Source organism: Psammomys obesus, unplaced genomic scaffold, assembly GCF_907164565.1.
Source record: "Psammomys obesus unplaced genomic scaffold, mPsaObe1.curated_primary_1811, whole genome shotgun sequence".
Classification (NCBI taxonomy): Eukaryota; Metazoa; Chordata; class Mammalia; order Rodentia; family Muridae; genus Psammomys; species Psammomys obesus.
The window spans coordinates 32704253-32728863 of record NW_026593286.1 but is presented as its reverse complement, the minus strand read 5'-3'; positions in this window follow the sequence as shown (position 1 = coordinate 32728863).

Below are 24611 nucleotides of genomic sequence, written 5' to 3'. Positions count from 1 at the left end.
TCTTCTTCTTCTTCTTCTTCTTCTTCTTCTTCTTCTTCTTCTTCTTCTTCTTCTTCTTCTTCTTCTTCTTCTTCCTCCTACTCTCTGATGACCCACCATGAGGCTACATCCAGCCTTAAGCAATACTAATCATTACCACTTACTAAGTTATATGCGGATTGCGGTTTAAGGTGCATCAGAATGATCTTGCACATCATTAAACACATGTCAGACTAAAACATTATTAGCAGGTCATAGTTGGTCACACCTTTCAAGTATGTTCATCCGAGTTTTTGCCTATGTAGTATACTCCTGTATTAAGGCTTGACAGATGGAGGAGGCAATAGTCTCTAGTTTTTTAGTCAGATAAGATTTCAGTGAATGCAACCACAGAATAATATATATGCTTTTGGTTTATTTTCTGAAAAGAAACCCTTGTTGGATTTATGTCAAAAGCATAAATGCATGCAGTATCCCTTCAAGATATAGTTTACTTGAATGGACATCCAATAGAACAGCTTTTTATCACATCTAAGAAATGCTATGTAATTCCGGTACTCGTACATACACATAGAAAAGAGATAAGAATGTGGAAACAAAGATATAGTTGATACCATAATTTAAATGTTTTTCACTGTCTTGAGTCTTGGATATTTTATCTTCAAAATTAGTTTTTGTATTTGAATATATAATTAGTACCATTTTTATGGTCTTAGAAGAAGTTGATATATATTTATTCCTTGGAATCTACTACACAAAATTTTCTGCTATTGTGAAAAAATTTATACTTCTTCTTTGTATAACAGCCTCAAGTTTTTTGTTTGATTATGACTGAATAAAATATGGGGGGAAATAAGTTGAAGATTTGCTCTGCTCAAGCCCAAGTATGTGTCTTACGATAGGTAAGATCATTGATGAAATATTTTGGAACCTGTATAGTACTCTGGCTGTAAATCTCCAGAGTTTAGGGACTGGATCTTTAGTGCAAAACTATTGCATTCAGTATATGAAAGTGGTCCAGTAAATATGTATAAATATGTGTGATTATGCATCTGACTCATTTATTTATGTACATAACCAACACTGCCTACTCTGTCCATTTCTTTTCCTTTCTTTTACCTTATTCAGTTATATTTTCAAAGTGGATAATCATTATAAAAGAAAGGATGGGAATGTTACCACTGTTGGGTTATAGAGAAAAGAGGATATGAAATATTTTATCGAGTCTGACTGCATTTGAGAGTGAGACACAAAATTCACAGGGCTGTGAGAAGTAAACTTAAAAATAAAGCAGGCTTTGGAATCCCTGAATAGTAATGGTGCTGGGTGGAAACTTTGAAGACAATAATTTTAAAACAAAACAAGCTAGTCCTTTAATTATAGCATAATTATCCAGATTCTGAACTGTGAATTCACTTTTACTTTGGTCTTTTAAATAAATTATGCATGTTTTCCATATGGAGCCCCACACCAAAACTCCTTTTTAATCTGGGGAAACATTTCCAAATTTGAGTTTGTACCCAGGCTCTGGGATATTAATTTGCCTTCAGATTCCTCCATAAACTCTCCACGTTTAGAAATCTTTTTGAACTGTCCCTTGGGACACACATGTTTGTGTTCACATATTCTGTTTTTAATAGTAACATTTAGGAATTCAGTAGGAAAAAATAATGCCCTTATAAATATGATCTCTTTTGCAAACATTTAAACATAAAATGTCCTCTGCCTTACCCCCCACCAGGTTTATATTAATAAGCCACCAATTGCAGCCCAGCCGTCCAATTTGAAAGAAACTTTGGACTCCAGGATTATACACTATTTTATTCTCTTGTGCATTTACAAAGAATTAAAGCATAATACAGTTTTAATTAACTGAAATATTAATGGCAAAAAGCCTTTAAGAGAAAAAATTTTTTAAAGAATTACTCATCCTAAACATGGTTTCAATAAAAAATTATTTATAAAGCTGAATAGGGAACCAGAAATGGATAATTAAAACAAAAAGGAAAAACAGCATTTTTTTTTCCTTTTCTATAAAATCATTAATTCAAAGAACTTCATAGATAACAGAAAAAAAATGTGGGAACCCGCTTTGGGGAGTTATGAGCTAATTAACAAAAGTTGAGATAGATTATTTTGGTTGCTTGTTTCATCTATTTATTTATTTATTTATTTATTTATTTATTTATTTATTTATTTATTATTTTGACTGCTTGCTTACTGCTTGTCGAGTTTGGTCAGACTTCTTATGGTAAATATATGGAGCCTGAAGGGGAACTGTATTCAGCCACCCAGAACCCTTAATGGGCCCACACTCTATCATTGTTAATGCCATTCTCAGGAATCATTCAGCATCTAGGGACTTCAGCTAATGCGAAGAGGATGAGGAACAAGACCAGGACCACAGCACCGGGCACTCCTTTGCTTTCAGCTTTGCTGTCCACATATACAAAGCAAAGTCATAAATTTTATCATTTATCCCAAACAGCATTTCAGTACTGACAATGGGCCAATTTTGATGGCTTTTGACTCCACTGGGGTTGCCTTTAGCTTCCTTTAAGAGAAAGCCACCAACAATGGCTTAAGTAATGAATGCTCGTGCTTTTCAGAGAAGAGGAAGGAAGGGTGGGATTGGGAGGGGACAAGGGAGGGGGCTACAGTTGGGATACAAAGTGAATAAACTGTAACTAATACAAATAAAAAATAAATAAAATGAATATTTAAAATAAAAATAAAAAAATATGGAAGTCCAGAAGAAAGCTTTATAGTCATTAAATATAATCACCATGGATTGAGATTCCTCCCATTTTTGTTTTTTTTGGTTTTTGTTTGTTTGTTTGTTTTTTATTTTCTGTTCAGTATTACATCATGTTCGGTTTTCATCCTTGCAAGATGGATGTTCAACCTTTAAGTACCACACCTATATTTTGAGCTGGAAAAATTAAGAAGTGCACAGGACTCAAAGATGGCAGCTGAATCTAGCCTTTTGTCAAAAAAAGAAAAACATTTGGATTTATTCATTTGTTTACTTACTTTACAGATAAGGTCCCACGATGTAATTAATTCTGGCTGGACTAGAATTCACTATGTGGACAAACTTTGCTTTGTACTGCCTCTGCCTCTGGAATGCTAGGGTTTAAAGGCGGTTTTGTCTGTTGAATATCTAGTAGAGTTTTAATTATATCTCACTGACCAGAACTAGCTCATAAGGGCCATCTCTACTTGGAAGATTATTCTGAGAAATTGAATTCTTCTTGTTTGTACAATTTGCTTTACTCAATGAAATCAGATTTCCACTGAAAGAGAAAACAAGGGTCAAAGGTAAGGGTGGCTTTCATAGCAGGCTCCCATGGCGTTTCAAACCAGGATGCTTACTAGTTTTGTGGCCCAGTAAACAATGCCAAATCTATTTTATTTCAAGGTATATTTGTGTCCTCAGTTATGTTCTCTTATGATAGGAGATCTAATAGTTCTCATCACAAAAAAAGCACCTTTATTAAGTCGGACCTTCTTTCTCACAGGTCTGTAGTGTCCGAGAATGTGGGAAGAGTCGGTCACAACGATGTTTCAGATACATTCAATGTGGTCATGATCCAAGTCCCACCTCAGACTGGCACAAAGATTTCAACGCTGTAACCCACCGACTCCCAGGTTCTCTCTTAGGCAGCTTTCTCTTACTGGGTCAAACACCTGAGAAAACCAGCTTTAGATTTGTCAGTCCATGAAGTTAGGCCTACTGCATGGAGGCCATGGTAGTATGTTATGGGGAGCGGGGAGACTACCAAAACTGTTTGCTTTCTGGCCAGGAAGGGAACAGGCGAAAGGAAGTGGCTGGAATCCCACTGTCTTCTTCAACCACATGCCTGTAATGGCTTAATGAACTCAGACCTCTTAAAGGTTCTCCTTTTTGTGGGAGTTTCCCAGTCACAGCTCATACAGCAGAGATGCCATGATGGCAGAAGCAGTAGGCAGCTACTCCCATTGTGTTTGCAGTCAGGAAGCAGAGAGAGATGATGGTTCTCAATCCCATGAGGTATTGTCACTTACATGTGTCTTCTCTCCTTTCTCCTTTTCAGAAAAGCCTCAGAGACACAGCTTATGTCTCCTAGGTGATTCCTAATTTAGTCAGATTGCTAAGAAACAATAACCATCATAGCTTCCAAAGTGACCAGTTGGGTGCTAAGTATTTAAACCATGGAGGAAATTATAGATTCAAACTGTGGGACTGAGCTAATTATATGTTTGCCTTACATTCAAATATGCCTCAGCCCCTACTGTTTCTGCATCAGGTAAGTCACAGAATTAATATGAGAATGAATGACCTTGATAGACCAATGACCAAAAAACTAGAGTCCACATGCTCAGCTGCAGTTTTGCAAGTAAATTTTTTTCTCAAAAATGAAGTTATATCCATTGTTTTAGTTATTGCTGGATGTTTTAGCACATTAAAGATGGAGGTGAGCAAGACTATCCTGCAAGACCCAGAACACTTATTTTTTAGGTCTGTGATCTAAAGAAATAAGTGAATGTTTATATGTGAGAATCACTTCTAAACATGTAGCAAATTCTTTATATTTTTATTTCTCTATGCAGCGGTGCATAAAACCTTGAGGGACTTGATAAAAGTAATAAGAATTAAGCATGGGGATTAGCTAGTTTTGAATGAGTTACAAGGCGAGCTTTGACAAATCTGGACTGTCTTCGTCAACCGGTAGTCTTGAATGGATAACAGGCTGAGCTCTGACAAATCTGGACTAGCTCCATCAATCAACAAGGTATTGCCATCAGTTCCCATTCATAGATCAGTAATATAACTCCTACCTCAGCTATTTTTTCAAGACTAAAAGAGCCAACTCTTAAAATAATAAAATAACATTTTTTTTCCTGAGTCAAAGAAGTTATCGTGTCCCCCTAATTGCACACGAAATTAAACATTCCTCCATTTTGCTCTAAGAATATTTTAGTGCATGCTTCTGTAATTATTCGCCTAAACATTTTGTCTCTTACTTGACCTGAGAGGCACTGGCTTACTGAGATTTTCATTTTCACTTCCTGGCTAGTAGAAAGAACAAAATGAGTTTGCTTATTACTAATGTGTAGTAAAGGGTTAACTTCGCCCCGAGAGGTTGGCCTTTCTTTACCTTTGGCTCCTCAGAGGTAACTTTAAGCTCTTGAAATGTCTTTCCTGACAAGAGAGTTTTTTGTTTACCTGGGACCTTGGGCCATGTCAAGTCTATGTTATTAGTGTGATTGACAGTGGGGAGGACCTGGCCTTTAGCCAAGCATTATCAGCAGGATCTCTAAAGGGGTTGGAGGCTAAGGTCAGACTACAGCAAGTCAACAATGTGCATGTAGCTGAGTCCTAATAAAAACACTGAACAAATCTTCCCTGGCTGATGCTATTTATCTGTTACCACACATAGTTTGGAAGAAGACTAAATGAAGTGCATGAGCCCTCAGCATGAGAAAAATGGACAGTTCCCAGAAAATATGCCTAGATCCTGTTCTATGTATATTTCTCTTCTGTATCTATATGTTTGCTGTAATAAACTGCAGTTCTGAAGCTAAGAGCTTTTATGAGTCCTAGTGAACAAATGAACCTTCAGGTAGGGATACCCCAACCAACAACTAATGTCAAAACCAGGACAGTCTTGAGGATGCCAGACTTTATAGATAGTAACAGCTGGGACTTGAACAGACTCTTTCTATACGAGTTAGAGGAATAGGAATCTCTTTATTAAGCTTTCAGAATAAAAACATAAGCTTGCTAATATTTAATAACCATTGTAAGGATAGACAAATAAAGACTTTAAGAACGAATTCTTCATCCAAACATCCAGAGAAGAAAATAGATGTAACTTAAGGTCCCTGTCTGGAGCACACCATCCATCCACTATGATGAGACTATAATATCTTCCCCATGTTGTGGACAAGGGTAGCTTTGGGCATGTTCCAGTCCAGGTCTCCATGCTGTCTATATTTGGGCCTCTGGCGAGGTTTGTTTTTGTGTTTCTTTGACACTTCTGCTTCTTGCTTCTTCAGAACTTAAGTGGGAATGGAATAGCAATTTCTAATTAACTGCCTTTGTCACATATGTTTACAAATAAAAAATAGCCATTTAGCAAGCTGGTCCCGTTCTTTTTTTTTTTTTTAATGAAAATCCCCAAATACAAAGTGTCTAATTTGTCTGTATGTCAGAATCTGAGAACCAAACAGTATCTTGGAGTAGAAGACCTTTATAAGGAGAGATGGCTGTTTACTATTATTCATTTTTTTGTCCTAAGATAACAGGGCACGAGGAAGAAAGGAGAGAGATTTGTATTGTCTCGGCAAGGCCCTTAGTCCAGCAGTGCATAGACACACTGTTGCAGGCAAGACACAGATCCATCCCATGAATCAAAGGGTAATGAATGTGACCCAGAATCCAGGTAGACAGCAGGCAGGGAGACAACTCCCCCAGCACTCAGATTACAGAAGCAACTGCTCCACAGATGTTCGAAGGTTCACCCCAGCTCTTCCTTTCCCTCCAGTGTTTAAATCAGTGACTCTTTCCCATGACTTCAGTTTCAAAGTGAAGCCAGGAGGCCACAGTAACTACCATTCATACAGGAGCAAAACGTGGAGACCCTGATTTTCACCTGCCTTTGAGGACATGATTCCACACTTAAATGCAAGTTTCCTCTGTGTAACTGTGAGTCAGATTCAGGTCACAGAATAAACCCAAGCAGCAGATTTTCAACATCAGTCTGAATGGAAACTATCTTTGTTTTTTGTTTTTTGTTTTTTTTTTCTTTTTTCTTTTTTTCCAAAATTAGTTTCTTCTTACCATCTGGGTGGGGAGTATTAATAACAATAATTAATAATAATTGATTTATTATAATTGGGCAAGCAAACAAAACAAAACGAAACTAGGAACCACCATAGATGTAGTGAATCCCTGAGATGCCCCATGAGCTGAGGAGGTCAGAAGTTGGCATCAACTTGTTTGTTTGTTTGTTTTCAACAAATACCATTTTGAGTCTTGTTCTAACATGCTAGGAGCACTTTCTCAACCTTTTTTTCTGTCCTTTAAGGCTGTACTGCGTAGTGGTGTTTGCTGCCCATTCTTCATTTTCTGGAAACCCAACTTCAGAAACACCATTCTGATAGACTTCGCAAATGCCCTGGAGCAGTTTCAGTTCTCTGGCCAAACATCTGATTTCATAATTGTTTTGGTATTTTAACTCATGCACATCTCTCAAAAATACCATCATTTAATTAAGAGCCATTTGAGAGTATAATGACCATTTGGAGAACTTTCGACAACAGAAAAAGGAAACAGATTTTAGCCATTGCTCATTAGTTTTAAGTTGCTATCAGAAAATTTTTCTATGTAATTTGAATTCTAAATTTACCTCTCCAAAAGATTTGTCAGTAACTGGAATTGTTAACGAGAAATTTAAAATGTAGACTTATATGGACCTCCCTTAGCAAGAGAGGTGGGCAGGAAGAAGCAGGCAAGGGAAAAAGAGGGAGACAGACACACAGACACACAGGGGCTTCAGGTAGACTGCCAACACCCACTTTCTAAGGCCTGCAGACCAGGAAAGAGAATTGTCTATAGATCCACTGCATTTGCTGCTGGAATCCACTATGTGCCTGCTGTTTTCAAACATGAGGAGGATTATTCAGGTGACTCAGGTAGCTCATCCAATCTGTCATTTCTTTTGCATTTGCCTCTGACTTCATTTTTTTCCTCCATCTCTTCGGGAGCTTTTGGAATTAATCAGTGATAAGGGTTGATATGGCATATCATTCTAACAGCATCTGGTTCCCACTGATAGACCTAACCAAAAGGGAAAATATAAACAGATTTCATTGAAGAAGCCCCTGTTGCAATCAGCCTTTAAAAGCAATATTTTCCTATATAGCTACTGAAAAAAAATAGTCTTTGGGCTAGAGAGATGGCTCAACAGTTAAGAGTACTGGCTGCTCATCCAGAGGTCCTGTGTTCAAGTGTCAGTATCTACGTGGTGGCTCATAGTCATCTATAATAGGGTCTTATGCCCTCTTCTGTCTGATGCTCTCTTCTGTCATGCAGACATACATGGAAATAGTGTTCATATGCGTAAATAAATAAATCTTAAAAAATAGTCTGTGGCCTTAGTTAGTGGGCTGCAACATTTGAAGGAGAAAGAGCAAGAGCTTTTGTTTATTTATGATTTGTTTGTTTTTAGCAAGAGCTTTTAAATACGATTTTAACCCTTCAATATTTTAGTCTAATGTCTATACATTCATTAATAATCTTTTCTAAACTTTCAGGTAATAGTCACAGAAAAATTACTTAGATAAGTTGGCATGATTATTTTCTTGAGACTGTTTTATGTAGCTCAGGCTAAGCTCAAACTTGCTTTGTGGTTGGAGATGGCCCTGAACTTCTGACTGTCTCCTTCCTTTGCTCCCCAACCCTGAAGATAAAGCCATGAAACTGCAGTTGTCAAGCACTTGGGTGGGCTGCCCAGTCCAGTGTTTCCAACAGTGAGCTGGGCGGCAGCTAAGGCATGCCAGAGGGTAACTGGCCTGACGATCTGGGTTATTGGGTGCTACAGTTTTGCATTATCCTCAGGTGATGGGTTTAGCTTACAGCCACCCAGTGTAAACTCCTACTCTTAATCCCATCGCTGTCCAATCTGAGCCTCCTGCCATCTGAACTGTTAATGTTGAATGAGTTTCAGAAGAACGGGGACTGATCTGCCGGCTCATACTTTGTCCTGACCTTGTATTCTCATCCCCAATGTATTTGGGAGACACCCAATGGTTAGATATTGGCCACCCTTGGTGCTACCAGCTGAGCAGATTCAGGAGCATGAAAAACCTAACGGACCTACAGACTCCAAAACTAGTAGTCAACAAAATTTCCTGAGAGGCAGAGAAGAGAAACTAATACAAATAGGGAAGAAAGACAAAAACAAACAATAATCCAATCAGCTGAAAAACAACTAACAAAATGAATCAGCACATTCCAGCCAACCTTTAACAGCCCTACATGTGGATAGTCGTGATTCTCCAATTTAAAAATGATGACTAGCTGATTAGATTAAAAAACAAAACCCAACTATGTGTTGACGGCAGAAAACACATCACAGATGCAAAGATTGAGAGTGAGGTTAATCAAATACAATTCCCAAAGAAATGCTAGCTCTATGTATGCATCTGATGACAAAGGAGTCACACCAAATCAGACAGATGACATGAAGAATGTCATCACATTACTAAAGAAAATAAGCCATCAAGACAATCTAATGATTGTAAATGTGTATACAGCAAACATTGGTGCTTAATTCCATAAACCAAAAGCCACTAATGGACAGAAAGGGATCTATAGAGTAATACTGTATGACTTCGTCTCCCCCTGTCAACAGCAGACAGGTTGTTTGAAAAAAAAAATCAACAAAGAAACTTCCAAGTTAAACTTCATCATAAATCAAATGGACCTAACAGTTATCTACAGAATATTTCAGCCAATGGCTATAAAATAACTATTCTTCTCAGTAGCCTATGGATCTTTCTTCATGATATATCACGTTTTTGTGTATTTTATTAGACCATAGAATAAAACCAGAAATCAATATTAAGAGAATCCACAGAAACTATATAAATATATGGAGATTCAACAATACATTCTTGCTAGGTGTTGTGGTACACACTTTTAATCCCAGCAGTGTGCAGGAGGCAGAGGCTAGTTTGAAGCTAGCCTGCTCTACATAGTGAGTTCCAGGATGGTCAGAGCTATGAAGAAAGACTATTTCAAAAAAAACAGACAAGCAAGTAAACAAACAACCCTCCCAAATAATAACAATGACAAAAAAAAAATCCCAAAACAAATAAAAAACACTTTTGAATGATCAATGGGTAACTGAAGAAATCAGAGAGAAAATTTTAAGGTTTTCTAAAATCAAGTGAAAACAAATCACAACTTGATCAGAACCTTTGGGATAGGGCTAGAGAAACGGTTCAGTAGTTAGGAGCACTGGTTGCTCTCCCAGAGGACCCAGGTTCCATTCCAGCCACCAACATGTTGGCTCATAACAGTCTGGAATGGAAGTTCCAAGGGATCTGACACCGTCTTCTGATCTCCACGGGCACTAGGCATGCACATGGCATGTAGAAACATGCAGGCAACACACGCACACAGTAAAAACTTTAAAAATTATTTCTAAAAGTTTTTTTTTGAACATTTAGAATATAGTAGCAAAGGCAGTTCTAAGAGAGCTAAGTTTATGGCTATGAGTGCTTTGGTTGACAACATCAGGAAGATATCATATAAATAACTAAAGTTACATCAAAGGGCCTAATAATAAAAATAAACAACCCAAACTCAAAGCTTATAGCCAGAAAGAAATAAAGATTGGGGCAGAAGTTAATGATATGAAGGCTAAAAGGAACATTACAAAGGCTTAATAAAACAGTTGGTTCTCTGAAAAAAATAAAGAATATCAACAATCCTATAGCCAAACTAATTGAAAGAGAGAAAAATATTAAATTAATAAAATTATAGAAAAAGTGAGGGACAAGAGAAAAGATTCTCTTTTCTAATATTCCTCTGGGGTAATAATTTGAAAGCTTACTTTTAAAAAGATGAAAACTGTAGGATATAGAGAACAGATTGTCTACATTTCAACACAGATACTGAAGATTTTTGACAAGCAGCAGTAATGATGTAGGAATAAGAAATCTCTTTGCTCCCCAACCCTGAAGATAAAGAGAAATGAAGAACTGGGTTGATTCATTGATAAATTCTACAAACTTCTAAGATGAATTTGCAGAGATGCTTATGCTAGTCTATAAAGCAGGAAAGAGAAACTTCTGATCTGTGATACCAATATCACCATGGTACAGAAATTAGATGAGACCATATCAAGAACAGATGAAAAACAAAGACCAATTTTCTTAATGAACATACATACAAACCTTCTCTATAAAGTTCTTGGAAGCAGAATCCAACAACACATTTAAAAAAAGTGTACACCATAATCACTTGGTTTTATTCCAGGGATGCAAGGATGGCTTAACATATAGAAATCAATAAATATATAAGAGCACGTGGATAGATTCAGGTGCAGAAACACACAATAATCTCAATAGACTCAGAAGAGGCCTTTGGAAGAATTCAAAATCCTCTTACAATCAAAGCTTTAAAATCAAGAAATAAAAATTACATACTGCAACATAATAAAGGTGAGTTTATCAGCAAATCTTTATCCAACAATACACTAAATGGAAAAAGATATAAAAAACATCCCCTAAAATCAGAAATGAAATTCAAGGGCACATGTTTTCTTCTTTTACTCAATATAGCATTTAAACTGGCTAGTACAGGGAAGTAGGAGAAAGGATTAAAATAATAAAAGTAGGAAAAGGAGAAAACAAAATCTCTATTTGCAGATGATAAGCTTCTATACTTATCTAAAGTTTCTAGCAGAAATCTCAGAGATGATAAATACTTTCAGCAGAGTGGCATCATCCAAAATCAAAATGTAAAAGTTTTGTCTAGGGGTGCTGAGGTAGCTCAGCAGGTAAAGATGCTTGATCTAAGCTTGACAACTGGAGTCTGGTGCCAGGTGTCCACAAGGTACAAGGAAAGAAGTTTCTCCTACAAGTTGCCCTCTGACCTTCACAAATGCATCCGGAATTTCTGCGCCTCCCCCACCAAATGAATAAGTAGATAAAAAGAAAAAGAAAAAAACAACCAAACAACCACAAAACAAAAAACTAAGCCAACAAGCAAACAAACAAACAAACAAAAAAAACCCCTAAAACAAAACCAACCAACCAACCAAACACTTTTTCTATATACCAGTAACAAACCTGCTGACGAAGAAATCCTGGGTAGGGTAGAGAAATCCCATTCAAGAATAGTTTCAATAAAAATAAAATACTGCCTCGGGATCCCTTTCCCCGAGCTGTGCTGCCTTGTCTGGCCTCAGTGGGAGAGGATGCACTTAGTCTACTGTGATTTGAGGTGCCAGGGTTGGTTGGTACCATTTGGGGACCTCCCCTTCTCTGAGAAGAAAGAGAAAGGTGAGTGCAGTGAGGAGTATATGAAGGTGGGACTAGGAGGAGAGGAGGGAGGGGGCCAGGATCAGGCTGAAAATGTGATTAACTAAAAAAAAAAAATCATGAAACTGAAAAGCTTCTGTAAGGCAAAGGTTATTGTCAATAGGACAAAACTAAAGCCTACAGATTGGGAAAAGATCTTCACCAACCGTACATTTGACAGAGGACTAATATCCAAAATATGTAAAGAACTCAAGAAATGAAACACCAACAAATGAAATAACCCAATTAAAAGTGGAGTACAGCACTAAACAAATAATTCTTTTTTTTAATTTATTTTTAAAATTTTTATTTTTTATAATTTATTCACTTTGTATTCCAGCTGTAGTGCCCTCCCTCCCTCCTTCTTCTCTTCCCATGCCTCTTCCCCAGTCCACTGATAGGGGAGGTCCTTCCCCCCTTCCTTCTGACCCTAGCCTATCAGGTCTCATCACGACCTACTGCATTGTCTTCCTCTGTGGCCTGGTAAGGCTGCTCCCCCACATAAGGGGGAGGTGATCAAGGAGTGAGCCACTGAGTTCAAGTCAGAGGCAGTCCTTGTTCCCATTACTAGGGAACCCACTTGAACACTGAACTGCCATGGGTTACATCTGTGCAGGAGGTCTATGTTATCACCACGCATGGTCCTTGGTTGGAGTATCAGTCTCAGAAAAGACCCCTGTACCCAGATATTTTGGTTCTGTTGCTCTCCTTGTGGAGCTCCTGTCTCTTCCAGGTCTTTCTATCTCTCTCTTCTTTCATAAGATCCCCTGCACTGTGCTCAAAGTTTGACTATGAGTCTCAGCATCTGCTTGGATACCCTGCTGGGTAGAATCTTTCAGAGGCCCTCTGTGGGTAGGCTCCTGTCCTGTTTCCTTTTTTCTCCCTTTTCTTATGTTCATTCTATTTGTCTTTCTGAATAAGGATTGAGCGTCTTTCCCAGGGTCCTCCTTCTTGCTTAGATTCCTTAAGTGTACAGATTTTTAGTATGTTTATTCTATATTATATGTCTGATATCCACTTATAAATGAGTATATACCATCTATGTCTTTCTGCTTCTGGGATACCTCACTCAGTATGATCCTTTCTAATTCCCACCAGTTGCCTGCAAATTTCATGATTTCCTTGATTTTAATTTCTGAGTAGTGTTCCAGTGTGTAAATGTACCACAATTTTTGTATCCATTTCTCAGTTGAGGGACATCTGGGTTGTTTCTAGATTCTGGATTAATAGAGGACTATGGAATGGCAGAGAACATAAAAGAATGACTTAAAGAACCAAGGACCATGCATGAAGAGGACCTAGACCCCCTGTTCAAAGGAAGCCCATTGGCTGCTCAGTTTTCAAGTGGGTTCCCTAGTGAGGGTTACAGGGGCTCAGTTCCCTAGTGAGGGTTACAGGGGCTGTCTCTGACATGAACTCAGTGGCCGGCTCTTTGATCATCTCCCCCTGGGGGGTGGTGTAGCCTTGCCACACCACAGAAGAAGATGATGCAGCCAGCCTTGATGAGATCTGATAATCTAGGGTCAGATGGAAGGGGAGGAGGTCCTCCACTATCAGGGACTAGGGAAAGGGCATAAGGGGGAAAATGGGTGGGTGGGTGCAACTGGGAGGATTTGAGGGAAGGGGATGCAGTGGGGATGCAAAGTGAATAGATTGTAATAAATAAATTTACAAATTAAATAAAAAAGAGAAATGCTCAACCTCCTTAGTCATCAGGGAAATGCAAATTAGAATGACCCTGAGATTCCATCTTAGACCCATCAGAATGGCTAAGATCAAAAACTCAATTGACAGCACATGCTGGCAAGGATGCAGAGCAAGCGGAACACTCTTTTATTACTGGTGGGAGCTGGGGACGCACACTTGTACAACCACTGTGGAAGTCATTCGAGAGGTTTCTCAGAAAATTGGAACTAGATCTATCTCAAGACCCAGTTATATCACTTCCGGGCACATCCTCCCCACCCCACAATGCTCCACCTTATAACAAAGGCACTTGCTCAATTATGTTCATTTTAGCCTTATTGGTACTAGCCAGAACCTGGAAACAACCCAGATGTCCCTCAATGGAAGAATGGATAGAGGAACTGTGGTTCATTTACACAATAGAATACTGCTCAGCCATTAAAAACAAGGAAATCATGAAATTTTCAGGCAAATGGATGGAACTAGAAAATAAGGTAACTCAAACCCAGAAAGACACGCTTGGTATGTACTCACTTATAAGTGAATAATAGCCACATAGTACAGGATAACCACACTACAAGCCACAGACCCAAAGAAGCCAAGGGAAGATGTTTGAATCTCACTCAGAACAGGAAGTGAGAGATAACAGGGTGGGGAGAGAAGAGGAGGGGGTAAGGGAAAAAACCAGAAGAGAGAATAGAATTCGTTGGGGGCCATCTCCAGGACTGGGAAAGCTCCTGGGAGTCTATAAGGGTGACCCTATCTGAGACTGAAGCAATGGGTATTAAGGAAGTTGACATCTCCTGTAGCCAGGTGGGACCCTCATCGGAGGGAGGGAGACACCAACCCACACATGAAATCTTCGACCCAAATGTGTCTTATCTACAAGAAGTGTAGGGGTAAAGATGGAACTGAGATTGAGGGAATGGCAAGCCAGTTTCTGGCCCAGCTTGAGACCCACCCCATGGGAAAGGGCCAACCACTGTCACTATGCTATGCTTGCAGACAGGAGTCTAGCATAACTGTCTTCCAAGAGGCTTCCTCTGGCAGTTGATGGAGACAGACACGCAGACCCAAGGCCAAGCAATGGACCAAGTTCCAGGAATACTGTGAAAGAGTGAGAGGAAGGATGGGGGAACCAGAAGACACCACAAGAAGAACGACAGACAACTCTAACCTGGGTCTGTGGGGCTCACAGAGATTGAACCACCAACCAAAGAGCCTCCTGGACTGAACCTAGACCCCCTACACATATGTAGTAAATGTGCAGCTTGGTCTTCATGTAGGTCCCCTAACAATAGGAGCAGGGGTTGTCTCTGAATCTGCTACCTAGCACTGGGTCACTTTCCCCTGTCTTGTCTCTCCCTGTGGGAGAGGATGTGCTTCGTCCTGTTATGACTTGAGATGCCGGGGTGCATTGGTACCAATTGGGAGCTTCCCATTCTTTGGGACGAAGGAGAGGGGAGAATGGGTGGAGTGCAGAGTGGAGGTGGGACTGGGAGAAGGGTAGGCAAGGGGCTGGGGTCAGGATATAAAGTGACAATCAAACAGACAAATAAATACATGGGAAAAATATTATCCATAAAAAATACCTAAGAATAAAACTAAGGAGGGAAAGATCCATACAATTAAAACTATAAGGAGACCAATGGAGTCAAAATCTTGGCCTAGGGTGGCCTGCAGAGACTGATGCACCAACCATACACAAAGAAGACCTAGACACCTTACTCAGGTGTAGCCCATAGACAGCTGAATCTCCATGTGGGTTCCCTAGTAAGGGCAGTAGGGGCTGCCTCCGACATGAACTCCATTGCCTGCTTTTTGATCACTTCCCTGAGGCAGGTGACCTTGCCAGGCCACAGAGGAAGAGGTGACTCCATCTCAAGACAAAGTAATAAAAGACAAGACAACAACAAAGTTGAGAGTGTAGTAGGGATAGGAGCAGGTACAGCGAGCACTGCAACAATGTAATAATGACACTTTTTTGCATATTAACTAAAAATAATATATTATTTTGTATCTAAATGCAATTATTCTGTCACTAACATGCTTCAAAATAATTTCAAAAGGTTTTTACTTTTTGAAAAATTAAAGTACGTAATGATGCCCTTTGCTAATTGCTGTTTTAAAAATGTTTTCTATTGTGGGTGGAAGGTCACAGATCTGAGCATATTTCATCAGCACAAATTGGACTTAATGGGTGAAAAAAAAGAGGGCACAAAATTGGATAGGTAGGAAAGGGGGTGTGTTTGCAGGGAGTTGTGGGTGGAAGTGAATGTGATAAAAACAAATTGTGAAAAATTCTTAAAGAACTAATGTTGGTATAATGTTCTTGTGGAATGTATACAGTTTACCCTTGTTCATTCAAATGCTGTTTTCTCTATTCCGTTATCTGGTTTCAATCCAGACATTGCATTGTGATGTTTATTCTAAGCATCACCTGTCTCAAGTTTGTGTAAACACGCCACCATTTATTCTCTGTGTTGTCAATAAAACAACCAGTCAGTGCTGAGCAATGGAGAGAATAAGGTGGGTCATCCTGGTTTGGAGGGGAGGAGAAGGCAGTAAGTGTGTGTGGGGGGGTAGGGAAAGTAGGAGAGGAGAGGACTTGGAACCATGATGAGAGATGAACCCGACCTAAGACAGGACTAAAAACAAGTATAATGTGGGAAATTTGAATGGTAGGAAACTATTTGGGTTTGGAGGTTTAGGATGGAGTTTCTATTGCCCATCATTGTGCTCTAGGTTAATTAAATAAATCCTAGTCTCTGTGTGGTGATTTGGGTATACAGCTTGTTTAAGAATAACTGCTGCTTAACTAAAAGATAAATCAATAATAAATATTAACAATCAACAACAAACTAATAAAATATTATTTTCTTGAGTGTTGCCTCTATCTAAATTTTTTTGCCCTAAATATATGTCGTCTCCAGTGGAAACCCATGATTTTGTCTTTCTCATTTTAGACACAAAGTTTAGATTAAAATGGTTTATGACTGTTTATTATGTTTATGGTTGCAGAAACATCTTTGGTTCCTTAAGTGCACACAGATGACATTTTGCTTCTTTATTTAATAAAAGAAAAGAATAATAGAAAACAGCATATTTTTGCTGGGGCTGCTTGCGGAGAACATCTAAGGCACAGGACTGGACTCTGGGACTTAAAAAATTAACACATTTGTTGTTTTTAAAATGTGATAAAAATCAAGATTATTGCGAAAGCTTCTAGAACTCACAGTTACACTACCTAAGCGTAATATCTGTGTTTGTGTGTGAGCTGCAGTCTTACTATATTACCCAGGACACCCTTCTTTTCTTGGGCCCAGGTAAACCTCTTACCTCAGCCTTCTTGAATGACTGAAACTACAATGATGTGATACTACACCCGGTAGAATAATTTTTAAAAAGTCTTAAAAATTCCAAGAAAAGTTCGTGATTTCCATGTTGATTTTGTGTCTAAATAAAATGCATTACTAAAAATGCATATCGATTATTACATATTCTTCTTAAGATGGCATAGTTATGTAGATGCAGCAATAGTGTGAAGATTTTTGTCTCCTAGTTTAAATATAAAATGTCAGTTGATGACTTTGATAATACATATTTTTGATGTATCAAAAGCTTGGAGATTTTTTCTAAAAATACACTCTTCCTAGAATAATTATTGGCTAAGTACTTGCAAGTTAATGTTGTGTAATACTTCGATATAGAACTCTACTGTCATACAACCTACTTTGCTTTAATACAGGAAAAGTTAGCAAGAGATATTCACATGCTTTACTGAAGCGTATGAGCAGCTTCCGTTGCCTGCCACCTAGTCATTTTCCATATGACAATCAACCAGGCAATCAGCTACTTTGGGAAGGCCATAAGATAAAGATTTCACTTGCATTTCATCAGGTGTTTGTTCATCATAGCATTAGCAATTAGCAGGAAAGTAGGAATCCAAATGGTGCCTGGAGAAGGCAACGCTATCCATTTTTAAGCATTAAAAAATTGAAAACTAGGGGCCTGGAGAGATGGCTCAGTGGGTTAAGAGCACTGGCTGCTCTTCCAGAGGTCCTGAGTTCAATTTCCAGGAACCATATGGTGGCTCACAACCATCTATAAAGATCTGCAGGTATACATACAGGTATACATGCAGGCAGAACATTGTATACATAATAAATAAAAAAATCTTTAAAAAAAATGAAAACTATTCTTGACGCATTCTAGATTCTGTGGGATGGTGACAGTCACACCAACCATCACACCAGTGGGACTTTCGCTGAACGTAGAAATGATCTGCCGTTCATCACAAATGACACTTACCATGTGTGACAAATGAGGCTAGTGTGGCAGGAGAGGAGGCTCTTATTTAGTTTAATTTTAATGAATTTAAATCAAGTAGTGGCTAGAGGCTATCACACTGGGCAGTGCAGGCTCTGAGCACGCACCATCTCTCACTCTGCTGGTGGACTCTGTTTGCCAGAGGGGCTACTCTTCCCCAGGGAATGCTGCACTGCCCTTCCTGATGAAGCCACAGAATGGATGGAGACAGCCACTGATGAGGAAGAAAGGGAAAGCAGTTCTTGTCGTTTGAGGGAGTAGTTTCAGAGGTATGAAAGTGATCTCTGCCTCGTTTGCAGACTGACATGGCGTTGCATAACTGAACAGAGATTAATAGCAGCATTCTTCTATCTCTACATCGGTCAAAGATGTCATGCTCATTCAGGAGGAACAGAGTGGGAATGCCACAGATTCGGAATCCTTATTCATGGATAGCCATAAAGAGTCTGGCATATGGCAAAACATTGTCTCTATTTTCTTTTTATAACATGTTTGCATAATTTTAGATATCCTTAAGCCAGATGCGGTGGCAAATGCTTGTATTCCCAGTATTTGGGAGGTACAGGCCAGCAAGGGTTATGGGAAACTGTACAAACAAACAAAAATCTTACATGTCATAATGTACGTTTAAATTGAGACTAAGCGAAAGGCTGCTTAGGTTGGCACCACTGTGATCTAATATCCCGCCACCGCTAGGAGCTTGAGGGCAGCATTTCATGGTGTGGCAAGAATGCCTATCACTGATTTGGGTTATTTTAGAATATTGATTCCCAGTGTTTAAGGCACATTAAAAACCCCTAAGGAGAATTGAAAAGCTCAAATCAAAACCGTGTAATTCAGAATTTCTGTGGATTCTGACCTCAGTATGCCCTCAAGCTCCCTAGATAATTCTAAAAGGCATCCAAAGACAGAATTGCCATTTTTAGCAAATAGTTTAATGTAACTAATGAATTATACTAAAAAAAAATATTTATCAAGTAGATCAAAAGAAAAAAATGATAATAACAAGCCTTGCGTAAAGTCCGACTGTGGAGTTTTTACAGCATTTTAGTACAGTAAGCATTTTTAGTTGCATTTGCCACCTGAGATAAATTACAGGTGTGGGCATGGGCATGTTTGAGAATGCATGTGGAGGTAAGATAACTTTTGGGAATCAGTCCTTTCCTTCTACCACAAAGTCAATCTGGTGCCTACATAGACCCTTCACACACATGTGCTAGTGTCTTAAGTATAGGAGGGTACTTTCCAGTCTACCAAAAGAGAAAAGTAAACACCAGCTGATCTACAAACTGTCCTGCCTGCAAAATGAGCTAGGCAACAGCGGCACCCTTTCTGGCTCTTACGCTCCATGAGATGGAACTCATACCTAACCCAGCTTGGGTGACCAAGAACCAGAGACTGAAAATTTCAGAGACCCTAAGGTGAAACCAAATACTACTGGTCTAAAAGAACAAAAAGTAACAATAAAATGACTCCTAATGACATTCTGCTCTACTCATAGATCAATGCCTTGTTTAGCCCCCCTGCAGCAGATGGGAGCAGATACAGAGACCCACAGCCAAACACCACACGTGTGTGTACATGCACACACACACACACACACACACACACACACACACACAGATAGAGCTCGGAATACTCAGCTCTAAATTAGTTGTCTCCATCAAATCCCACCCCTGAGAGCTCAGGCTGCCCTGGGGAAGAGGATACAGAAAGGATCTACGAGCCAGAAAGGGTGGAGGACACCAGGAGAACAAGGGCCTCTAAATCAACCAGGCAAAACGCATATGAGCTCACAGAGACTGAAGCAGCAAGCATGTCAGGTCCTCTGGGTTCAGTGTTGTCATGGCATTCCTGGGCGTGTGAATGAGTGGGTATCTGACTCTTAGGCATTCTCTTGTGTTCTTACCCTTCTGCTTATTTGCCTTGTCCATCTGCGATGTGATGTTTTTCATGTTGTATTATTTTACCTTGTTTTGTTGTTATCTCTTAAAGGCCCGTTTTTTTCTAGTGAGAGACAGAAAAGCAGTGCGTCTGTATAGAAGAAGAGGGGGAAGGAATTGGGAGCAGGAGAGGGTGGGAAACTGTAATTGGGACATATTGCATTGAAAAAGAGACTATTCTCAATAAATGGGAAAAATTAAATGTGAATTGAGGAGATAATATAAAATTTTTAAACACATGTTTTTCTCTTTTAAAAGATTTATTTACTTTGGTTTTTTGTTTTCGTTTTGAGCGTTTTGGCTGCATGTATGCAGGGCACCACATACCTGCCTGATGCCTGCAAAGGTCATAAAAGGATGTCAGATTCCCTAGAATTGTGGGGCCATGTGAACTACAGTGTGGGTGTTGGCAACTGAATATGGGTCCTCTGTAAGAGCAACAAGTGCTCTGAGCTGCTGAGCTATGCAGCTCCAGGGCATGCTTTCTTGGGGCTGGGCAGGGTGGTAATTAATAGAGCTACTTCAGCTGACAACACCAGTTGGTTTCAGTGGTTTTTCCTGGAGTGCTGTGTGGAACCCTGCTCTAGGTCAGAGTGCTCTCTGCTCCATTTTCTGACTATGAATTAAACCTACCAAATATTTACCTGGCCACAACTTTGGCTAAGGTAGAAGAGATTATCATTGTACATGCCTTTGTCAGTTTTTTGGTGCTATAACTAAATATCACTGATTGAATAAGTCATAAAGAATAGAAGTTTGAGCCAGGCATGGTGGTACATACGTTTAATCCCAGCACTCAGGGAGGCAGAGGCAGGAGGATCTCTGTGAGTTTGAGGCCAACCTCATCTACAAAGGGAGTCCAGGACAGCCAAGGCTAAACAGAGAAACCCTGTCTTGAAAAACAAAACAAACAAATAAGTAAAAAAACAAAACAACAAAAAATAGAAGTTTGTTTAGTCCACAGTTGTGTTGGCAGAGGGCATCACAGGGTGAGGCAGAGCAAGTAAACCAAACAGAACTCACTTTTACAGCAAGTCCACTCCTATGACAAACTATTAGTTCACAAAAGAGGCAGATCCCTAAAGAACCAACCACATCCAAAAGGTCTCAACTCTCAAACATGTGCACATTACTTTGAATACCAAATTTCTCTAATGAAATAAATTTTTATCCCTAATTTCATGACACATTCAACTCTAGAAGTGCCCTTTTACTCTAAATAAAACTACCTAAAAAGTTAGTGTCTACTGAACTATACACAGAAATGCTAGAAATATTGGGAGAGCATTACAAATATTTTTAATTTGCATAAGACTTTTTAAAAAATTGAAAATAGATTTTTATTATGATTATTATTTACAGTTTATTCACTTTGTTTCCTGGCTGCAGCCCCACACTCATCTCCTCCAAGTTCCACCCTCCCTCCCTCTTCTCTGCTCTACCTCTCCCCTAGTCTACTTATAGAGGAAATTCTCTTACCCTACTATCTGACCCTAGCCTATCAGGTCTCCTCAGAACTGTCTGTATCTTCTTCCTCTGTGGGCTGGCTAGGTAGCCCCACCAGGGGAAAGTGAGCAAAGAGCAGGCAACCAAGTTCATGTCGGAGACTGCCCCTGCTCCCCTTACTAGGGAACCTACACGGAGACTGAGCTATCTATGGACTACATCTGAGCAGGGGGTCTAGGTCCTCTCCATGCATGGTCCTTGGTTGATGCATCAGTCTCTGCAAATCCCCCTGGGCCCAGATTTTTTTGGCTTTGTTGGTCTCCTTCTGGAGCTCCTGTCCCCTCTGAGTCTTTCTAGCTCCTTCCATAAGACTCCCAACTCTGCCCAAAGTTTGACTATGAGTCTCTGCAGCTGCTGCAGCCCCTACTAGGTGGAGTCTTTCAGAGGGCATCTGTGGTAGGTTCCTGTTCTGTTCCCTCTCTTCCACAGTTTTTGGTGTCTTTCCTGTTTGCCCTTATGAATGATGATTAAGCATCTTCCTGGGGGCCTCCTTCTGTTTAGCTTCTTTAAGTCTGTAGATTTTAGTATGTTTATCCTATACTACATGGCTAATATCCACTTATAAGTGAGTATATACCATGGCTATCTTTTTGCTTCTGGGATACCTCACTCAGGATGACCCTTTCTAGTTCCATCCAATTGCCTGAAAATTTCATCATAGTATATTCTGATTACAGTTTTCATTCCCAGATACTCCCCACCTCCAATCACACAAAATTATACCCTTTCTCGTTCTCTCTCATTAGAAAACAAGCAGACGTTTAAAAGAATAATAATAAATAAAGATAATTTAAAAATATGAAATAAAAACAAGGAGACCTTAATAGCACAAAATAAACAAATGATCAGGGAAAAAAAAGCACAGGAAACACATACAGACATAGATACACACATTTACACATAGAAATCCCATAAAGTCACAAACTCAGAAACCATAACCTGTAAGCAAAAGACCTTTAAGGTAAAAACAACAATGTTTAGATAAAGCATTATGAGACAAAAAAAAAAAAAAAAATTCCCCAAGATACCTCTGAGTTCGTTTTGTGTGGCTATGTAAGGCCGGGAATGGGGCCTGCCCTTTAGTGTGGTTTGTACGGATACGCAGTGAGAGTCTGCTGGAGAAAAGCAGTTTTTCCTTTGCCAGCAGTTACTAGTTGAATACTGTGTGAGAATTTAAAAAGTGTTGTGCTCTAAGCTTCAACTTTGAAAAAACTTATAGTTCAGAAAAATAACATCACTCATTTCCCATATATTCTGATGGTCATTGTATCAGTCAAGACAAGTCTAATACACTCTTGGAATCAGAGGCCTCAAATCTTAACTCTCCTAGTTTAAGAAACTCAAAGTTGACAAGATTCAGGGCAACTTAAAAGACATTGTTTTCTTTTCTGTTCAGTACAGCTGTGTGTTCCGAGGCCTCGCTCATTCAAGACAGACTGAGATTCCTGTGTGTAAGCAACTCATGATCTCTGCTCCTATGCATTAGTCCTTGACAGGAGCCTCTGAAAACACATTAAAGCTCTGGCAAGGACTGAATCCCTGAGCAGTATGGGAGATTTACAAGCAGCTTTATTTGACAATGAACCCCAGGAGCACACACATTAAGGATTTGAAGAATTTTTATTTACTACAAGAAAGACCTTCTTCAGTAAGCTGTTTTTCTTTCTAAGCACACAGCTGGACCTTTCTATAAGACTTCACTTTCCTCCCTTCTTCAAAACATAAAGACCCATTTGAATTGTAACCATAGTTCTTTCTGAATTTTACTCACTATCTTCCCTGCTCTCCAGGGGTCCATGTAAAGACCAATAGCTAGAACGCCAAGAAAAACCCACACCCACAGAGTATCAATGAGCCTGTGCATGTTTTCCTAGGATATAAACCAAAGCACTCACATTCTGAAGAGTTTCTGATAGCTTTCTGGCCTTTAAATAAGCAGCTCATTTCAGAAGTGTATATTCATAACAAGGGAACCTACAATAAGAACGAGGAAGTCTCTAGTCTCTCCCTTCCTCAGCTTTCTTTTGCAGCCATGTCAACTTGGTCAAATCTATGTACCTATCTAGAGAGAGGTGCATCGTAGTCTATTGTGAATTATGAAATGATAGGAACATATCTGTCAGCTACAGGACATGGGCTAGGGAGGCCAGTCCAAGTTTCTGCAGCTGAATGCTGGCACTCAGTCCATGGTGATATTTCCATTCTGTGTGACCTTGGTGAAGACTCACCTCCCTCCATGGTTCTATCCTTCTTTTCTTTCTCTCCCTCTCTCCTTTTATTGTATAAACATTTGAATATTTAAGTTAACATCATACTGTCTATAAGGTTAATAAAAACTCCCTCTGGGAATTAATTGAATAATTTAAAATCAGATGATCTTTCACTTAGGATCTGTACTCATTAGTTTTTGTCAACTCGGTTTAAGCTAGAATTATAACCTCAGTGGAGAAAATGCCTCCATCAGATTGGCCTGTGGGGAACACACATACCATATCAACACACATGGTTGAAATGGAAGGGCCCAGCCCACTGTGGACAGTGCCACTCCTGGCCAAGTGGCCCTGCATTGTATAAGAAAGAAAACTGGGCAAGCCATGATGAGAAAGCAGTGTTCCTATGTGGTCTGTGCTTCAGTCTCTGTCATGACTTCCCTTAGCAATGGTTGTGACCTGTGGGTGCAAGCCAAAGAAATCTTTTCTCCCCAGATTGGTAATGTTTTATCACAGCAATAGAACAAACGGAACTAAGACAGGATCTTATGTAGAATTCTGCATAGTTTGGGTTTATCTTAGTTACTGTAACACCTTTTCTGCCTATTTCTTTGTGCTGCAATCTCTACTTCCAATCCTTCTGCCACTCTGTTGCCAGAGTTGCCAAAAAAAGAATTAACACCACCTTAAGAATATTCCTTGTCTCCCTATAGACCCACAGGATGAAGGCAGAATTCCTTAAGATGTGTAGAAGCCCTTCACATCTCTCCAACTTCCCTTTAAACCCAGGTTCCCCAGGAAATATTTTTCTTCATACGCTGTTGAAGAAGAAGGAAGAAGAAGAAGAAGAAGAAGAAGAAGAAGAAGAAGAAGAAGAAGA